We start from the raw sequence: 5,799 nt of genomic DNA on the forward strand, positions 1-5,799 counted from the left end.
CTGGGCACCGCAGCGTGCTATATTGCCCGGCTCCCGGGAGCTGACTCCGCCCACCGAACGCCGGCAGCCAATGAAAGCGGGATTTGGGGTGGGGGCGTGGCTTGGAGGGCGGGGGGGGAAGCACGTGGCTGAGCTGCAAGGCGTCTCGGGTTGTAGCCTCCCCCCCCGCGCGCACCTGCAAAGGAGACAGGGCGCTAGGGGAGACCCCACCTGTAATGGCGGGGGGCGGGGCTGAGCCCTGCTGGGGGAAGAGGCAGGAGGCTGCGGGCCAGAGCCGCGCAGGGCGGGGGGAGTGGTGGCTCGAGTAGCCGCCAGGCTGAGCCCTGCGGGCGCCGGGAAAGGCGATGGGGGCGGGGAGAGAGAAAGCGCTCAGGGGGCCCCTGCAGCTCAGCGAGGTGTGGCTGCAGCCCTGAGGCCGGCAGGGGAAGGGGAAGGGGGTAAGAGATCAGAGCTGGGTGAGGGCCATTTAAGGAGGCGGCTTGGCACAAGCTGCTAGACAAAGGGAGGCGGAGGCCTGAGAGGGGGAGGGCTGGCGCCAGCCGCACACCTGAGTCCTTGTACGTAAAGGGGGAGGAGGAGGAGCTGGGGAGAGGGATAAGGGGTCAAGGGCGTGTCCAGTTGCAGGCGGGAGCTTCGCTGCGAAGGGGGAAGGGAGAGGGAGAAATGCCTTTCCTGCCATTTCCACACCTCCCCCAACACCACCATCCATACATTTGACAGCAGCTAATCCTGCCATGGGCTAATAGTGCCTGAGCCCCCTCCCCCCTCCGCGGGGCCCACATGCTTCCAAAGCATTCTTGCAAACCTTTGGCTCCCACCTGCTAGCTGCCCACAGCTACCACACAAAGTACCACCCCCGCAGAAGTTCCTTCCTTGCATCCGCTTCCCTCCCCGGCCCTGGGAATCCCCCTTCCCATGAATATGCAAACACAGGATAGCAGCTCACTCAGCTGGAATGAGAAAAGGGTCCTACCCCCTGAATCTATGCCAGGAACTCCTAGGCTTAGGTTTTTATATGGTGCCTGGCACTGGGGTATTTAAGTTATGACTCATGAGAGGTGGGGGGTGATGATATAGTGGGCATCCTTCATCTCTGGCAGCAGCTCTGCAGGCTGGTCTGGGTTTAGGAGAAGGCCAAAGGGGATGATATCTGCTGACAGCAGGAGGAAAAATGCCTCACCCTTTAAAATCATTTTCTCTTTGCTATGCAGCCTCCGCTGCATGAACCTCTACTTCTGCAGCAGCCCTGCTGCTGAGTAGAGTGTATAGTAGAGCAAAGATACACTGCGTACCTTTCTTTCTTGGTTTCTCCTCCCATCGGTCTTTCCTACCCTCCATTCTAAAATTACACTGCGCTCCAGCTCACTCAAGGGTAAACACAGCTATTGCATATTTAATGCAAATAACATGCCCCATGCTGGGTTTGTGCTAGGAACACCTGTTAGGAGGAGGAGAAAGGCAGAGTCTGTCCCTGGGCAGGGATGGGTCCCTGCTTTGGGGGTGGGGGAGAGAAAGAGGCTGTGCCAGCTACAATGTCTGCAACAGGATGGTAGGTATGGCAGGGGGTTAGGTTGACCAGACAGCAAATGTGAAAAATCGGGACGGGGTGGGGGGTAATAGGAGCCTATATAAGTAAAAGACCCAAAAATCAGGACTGTCCCTATAAAAATCAGGACATCTGGTCACCCTACAGGGGGTAGAGTCTGCAATGAATAGACCAGACCAATGGATGGTAGTGATCAGGCAGAGATTGGGGAAGGGGATGCCATCTGAGGCGTGAGAGCAAGGACCCGGCCAGAGTATTTCCTTCCAGTTTGACCTTCAGGAACATATGCACTGTTTTCCTCTTTCTTCCCCCTCCGGGACCCTGGAGAGCACATGGTCAAACTAAGCACAGTCAGGGAGAAGAATGAGCTGCTCACAGCTACTGCCTAGATTTATTTTGTTTGTTTGTTTTTCAAAGCCATGTCGCAACTTGCTGGGTCCTTGTAAGCGGAGACCGGATCAATACCTCACAGAGAAGCACCACTATGGAGCAGGTGAAGGCCAGCAATCACTGCCCATACCCCAATGCTAGGCCAGTCACCTATCCATGCCCAGCAATAACCATTGGCTCACCCATAGCCTACTCCACCATTTACTGACCACCAATACACTCCTGCCAACTATCTTCCCTTAGTAATTGGCCCTGTACTCAATATTGCCAGGCCCCCCACCAAAACCTAAGCATTAATTTCTGGCCCATCACTCTGGATACTCACTCCTTTACTGTATTACCGATAGCTAACACCACCACTTAGCTCTATATACAAGCTTTTCCTCCTTAGGCCTCAAAATGCTTTACAGAGGAGGTCAATATCATTGTGGCCATTTTATAGATGGGGAAACAAAGGCACAAAAAGGTAAAGTGACTCACCCAATGGCCGACCCAGATACAGGACACAGGGTCCCAGAGTCTCAAGTCAGCATTCTGTGATTCATATGTCGCTTCAATAACCTAGCACCCACACCTGCTCCAACCAACTTTAACTCTGCTCTCTAGTGATGCCGTGGGTGGAAGGGAAGAGTATCAAAATTAAACATGTCATTAAAATCAATTTGATCTTATTATGGAACCACAAATACCAATAGCCCTTAATCATAAACATGGTTATTGCATGGTATCACTGTGGGAAGAGTTAAGGTGGTTTGGGTGCCTTAGATGTACATTTCATGCCTTAACATGTTTGGATTTCTTCTAAATAACCTTAACTCTGAATTTCCTGTGTTTGTAATGCTTGGGTTTGGGTAATTACAGCATCCCTGTACATATCTGGCCTACTGGTTAGAGCACTGGACTAGGATTCAGGATACTTGGGTTCCATTCCCAGCTTAAGCCACTGGCCTGCTGAGTGACCTTGGACAAATCACTTCACTGCCCCATGCCTCAGTTTCCCTATCTGTAAAGCACACTGAAATCTACTTCTGAAAAATGCTATACAAGAGCAAGGCCTTATTACAAGGAAAAACTTTGTTAGTTTAGCAGCATCAAGCAGGACTGTAGAAACCATAATGGCATATCCCAAACCTAGAACCAAAGGGAAACAAAACTACCCAGAATGCATTTCAAAAGGCCAGGTGGGTGAGGAATCTTGTATTGGACCAACTTCTGTTGGTAAGAGACAAGCAAACCTTTTGAGCCACACAGTTCTTAAGCTTGTCTCTCTCTAATATCCTGGGACCACCACTGCATAATTTCAAAAGGCACACACCTAACTTTCGCTCCAAGGCCTCCAATCCTGCAAACATTTATGCACATGCTTAAGTTTATATCCATGAATAGTTCCATTGGGTTCAGGATCACTGTTGTGTAAAGTTAAGCAGCTGCTTCCATGTTTGCAGAATGGGGGCCCAAGTTAGGTACAACTTCACCCGTCACCTGCCTGGCCATTCAGATTTTGCCCAGACAGTCTGAGCGCACAACTATATGATCTGATTTTCAAAAGAGCGATAAGAGCCTACAATGACCTTTGAAAATGCTGAGGACAAAAAGTGCAAAGATATCCACCATGTCTACAAGTTTAGCTGCAGGAGGAAGGAGTTTTGGAAACCCACTTCCACACTACCTAGGGAAGAATGAGTTAGCAGGATGGGATTTACTCTCAGTTTCATGAGAATTTGTTTCTTATTTGAATGGGGTGAAGGGAGAGGGCTGAGGTGAGGCATCTTCTTGCCGTGAGAGAGGAGAAGGGATTCAAGAGTTGTTCTCTCTTGAGGAGATGGTACAAGTTGTCCTGCAGTGAGAGGTGGGAGTGGGGAGAAGCAGAGTTTTGCCCAGAGAGGTGATTATTCTGCCCTTTGGGCAGGGAAAGTACCTTGCTCTCAGTGAGGAAGCAATGTGGATTTTACTGCTGGAGGAAACGGGGGTAGTTTTGCCACCTGGCTAACTCCCGCCCACAGAAACCCAAGTAACTTGCACTGAAGTGAGGCTGGTGAGGTAATATCTTTGATTGGCCCAACTTCTATTGGTGAAAAAGACACGCTTTTGAGCTTACAGAGTTCTTCTCCAGGTCTGCAAATAACTTGCATTACGCTCTAAGGCCGTGGCTACACTCAAAACTTCAAAGCGCTGCCACAGGAGCGCTCCCGCATCAGCGCTTTGAAGTGCGAGTGTGGTCGCGTGCCGGCGCTGGGAGAGAGCTGCAGGTACTCCACCTCCACGAGGGGATTAATTTACAGCGCTGGGAGCACGGCTCCCAATGCTGGGGCACTGTTTATACTGGCGCTTTACAGCGCTGCAACTTGCTGCGCTCAGGGGGCTGTTTCACACCCCTGAGCGAGAAAGTTGCAGTGCTGTAAAGCGCCAGTGTAGCCAAGCCCTAAGTCTGAAAGGATGGATGGGAGAGGAGAGCAGGCTAAGGTGGAACCTCAAACTGCTAGAACAAGCACTACTTAAAAGATGAAAGTGCGTAAAATGCCCTTAAGTAGTTACCATTCGTGGGCTGCTGCTGCAAACAGGCAGGGCCGGGTCTCATCTGTCTGGCAGGCCTAGAGCAGGAAGGGGCAGCTGCTCAGAAGCCTGGCACCCATGCCCACACCACTCAAAGCAGGTGAGAGAAAGAAACAAAGGGGGCCAATCAGAGCCACCACAGTGCAAAAGGCCACAAGCCACATGTGCTGTGTTCATTCTCCCAGGAAGAACTAGGGAGACACAGGGCCTGATTCTCAGTGACACTGAGGCATTTTACACCACACCAGCAGCATAAAGTAGCCACAGGGTGGCTAGAAAGGGCCCCTGAGAATGTCCCTTGCACCCCAGTCAGTGTAAAGCTGGCATATAGACTCTACATCAGCCCTAGGTGTAAGGAGCATCATGTCTGCACCACACTGCACTGCGACTGTTCCCTGATTCTCTGCCTCTGGGACCCATAAGGGTCCATGAGAAGCAGAGCATATGTTTTGGAGCAGGACAGAAGCTGCTTTAAATTACATCAGGGTACGGGCAGGTCTGCATAGCCCCAGAATACAGAGTGTGCAAAAGTGGCTTAAAAAAATACCCACAATCTTTGCTCCCCATTCCTGTCCCAAGCACAGGAATGGCATATCTGAGAACCAGGCCCACAGACATGCATTTAGTCCTCTGAGCACAGAGATTTTATTTATGTAGGTTTATTAAAAGTGCCTATCCAAGCTCCAGGCATCAAAGCAGGGAGGTGGCAACTGGTAATTAGATCAGCAGAAAACCATCAAGGAACCCAGTTCTCCTCTTGCTTATGCCAATTTTACACCTATGTAATACCGTTGACTTACTCCTAGCTTAGGCCAGTCTCAGCAGAGTCAGGTGTATTGGCTCAGCTGGGCAGAACTGTTCAGGCTTCGGTTTCCAATTCAGCACAGAACAGGAGGGTGCAGGATTCACAGCTCTGAAAAGTATGAGCGTGTTGTGGGTGGGCAGGCAGGATTTTGGGGATGCAATAGCACTTATGGAACAGGAGAGAGATTCACTGCTGGATGTTAAATAACCAGGCTACGTCACTGGGACTGGGTATTGTTCCTTTGGCTGCCCCCCCCCCCACCTCCCTCCCCAAACAACATTCTGATCAACGCAATAGAAAACTAGGATGTAGTAAATAAGCCGTTTCTCCAGACGGATTCTTTTTTTGACAATGCAGGAAAATAGGATTTGCGCCTCCTCACTGAAAATAGTTGGATAAAAATATAGGAAACCCACCCCATTTTGCTTGGCCATCAGAAAGTGAATATCCCTCAGGGAAAAGCATGTCTCCCAAGGAATAAAGTATGAAACTGGGAAAAATACAA

The sequence above is a fragment of the Trachemys scripta genome, chromosome 1, assembly GCF_013100865.1.
Source record: "Trachemys scripta elegans isolate TJP31775 chromosome 1, CAS_Tse_1.0, whole genome shotgun sequence".
NCBI lineage: Eukaryota > Metazoa > Chordata > Testudines > Emydidae > Trachemys > Trachemys scripta.